The sequence below is a fragment of the Cyclopterus lumpus genome, chromosome 3 (genome assembly GCF_009769545.1).
Source record: "Cyclopterus lumpus isolate fCycLum1 chromosome 3, fCycLum1.pri, whole genome shotgun sequence".
Lineage (NCBI taxonomy): Eukaryota > Metazoa > Chordata > Actinopteri > Perciformes > Cyclopteridae > Cyclopterus > Cyclopterus lumpus.
Genome location: NC_046968.1, coordinates 346,532 through 349,005, shown reverse-complemented (window position 1 = coordinate 349,005; position 2,474 = coordinate 346,532).

Genomic DNA, 2,474 nt, shown 5'->3' with positions numbered 1-2,474 from the left:
GATTTCCGGCGTCTCCAATCCTTCAGAATAAAAGAAAAGTTTCCTCAACTCTAAACTTACAAAACGTAGAATTGACAAAAAATGGAGAACAAAAACTAACAAGAACCAAACAATGATTAACACACACATTGTGGTGGAACCGGAAAGTTGGAAATACACAACATATTCTACTGAGGGAATATTGTGACTAGTACAGTAAGGCTAATACCACACTTCAAAAACACTGTTACAAATAAAAGAAACCTCTGTTGCTCTCCTGGTTTCTTTGCGTTTTCCTCTTTAAGGTTTTTTGGGGGAGTTCTTTCTTTTTCCGATGTGACTGGGGAACATAGAACCCTGTTAGAGCAAACATATAGAACTGGGGAACATAGAACCCTGTTAGAGCAAACATATAGAACTGGGGAACATAGAACCCTGTTAGAGTACACATATAGAACTGGGGAACATAGGACCCTGTTAGAGTACACATATAGAACTGGGGAACATAGAACCCTGTTAGAGCAAACATATAGAACTGGGGAACATAGAACCCTGTTAGAGCAAACATATAGAACTGGGGAACATAGAACCCTGTTAGAGTACACATATAGAACTGGGGAACATAGGACCCTGTTAGAGCAAACATATAGAACTGGGGAACATAGAACCCTGTTAGAGTACACTTATAGAACTGGGGAACATAGGACCCTGTTAGAGTACACATATAGACCTGGGGAACATAGAACCCTGTTAGAGCAAACATATAGAACTGGGGAACATAGGACCCTGTTAGAGCAAACATATAGAACTGGGGAACATAGAACCCTGTTAGAGTACACTTATAGAACTGGGGAACATAGGACCCTGTTAGAGTACACATATAGAACTGGGGAACATAGAACCCTGTTAGAGTACACTTATAGAACTGGGGAACATAGGACCCTGTTAGAGTACACATATAGACCTGGGGAACATAGAACCCTGTTAGAGCAAACATATAGAACTGGGGAACATAGGACCCTGTTAGAGCAAACATATAGAACTGGGGAACATAGAACCCTGTTAGAGTACACTTATAGAACTGGGGAACATAGGACCCTGTTAGAGTACACATATAGAACTGGGGAACATAGAACCCTGTTAGAGTACACTTATAGAACTGTTAGAGTACACTTATAGAACTGGGGAACATAGAACCCTGTTAGAGTACACATATAGAACTGGGGAACATAGGACCCTGTTAGAGTACACATATAGAACTGGGGAACATAGGACCCTGTTAGAGCAAACATATAGAACTGGGGAACATAGAACCCTGTTAGAGCAAACATATAGAACTGGGGAACATAGGACCCTGTTAGAGTACACATATAGAACTGGGGAACATAGAACCCTGTTAGAGTACACTTATAGAACTGGGGAACATAGGACCCTGTTAGAGTACACATATAGAACTGGGGAACATAGGACCCTGCTAGAGCAAACATATAGAACTGGGGAACATAGAACCCTGTTAGAGTACACATATAGAACTGGGGAACATAGAACCCTGTTAGAGTACACTTATAGAACTGTTAGAGTACACTTATAGAACTGGGGAACATAGAACCCTGTTAGAGTACACATATAGAACTGGGGAACATAGGACCCTGTTAGAGTACACATATAGAACTGGGGAACATAGGACCCTGTTAGAGCAAACATATAGAACTGGGGAACATAGAACCCTGTTAGAGTACACATATAGAACTGGGGAACATAGAACCATGTTAGAGTACACATATAGAACTGGGGAACATAGAACCCTGTTAGAGTACACATATAGAACTGGGGAACATAGGACCCTGTTAGAGCAAACATATAGAACTGGGGAACATAGAACCCTGTTAGAGTACACATATAGAACTGGGGAACATAGAACCCTGTTAGAGCAAACATATAGAACTGGGGAACATAGAACCCTGTTAGAGTACACATATAGAACTGGGGAACATAGAACCCTGTTAGAGTACACATATAGAACTGGGGAACATAGGACCCTGTTAGAGCAAACATATAGAACTGGGGAACATAGAACCCTGTTAGAGTACACATATAGAACTGGGGTACACATATAGAACTGGGGAACATAGAACCCTGTTAGAGTACACATATAGAACTGGGGAACATAGAACCCTGTTAGAGCAAACATATAGAACTGGGGAACATAGGACCCTGTTAGAGTACACATATATAACTGAGGAACATAGGACCCTGTTAGAGTATACATATAGAACTGGGGAACATAGGACCCTGTTAGAGCAAACATATAGAACTGGGGAACATAGAACCCTGTTAGAGTACACATATAGAACTGGGGAACATAGGACCCTGTTAGAGCAAACATATAGAACTGGGGAACATAGAACCCTGTTAGAGTACACTTATAGAACTGGGGAACATAGAACCCTGTTAGAGTACACTTATAGAACTGTTAGAGTACACTTATAGAACTG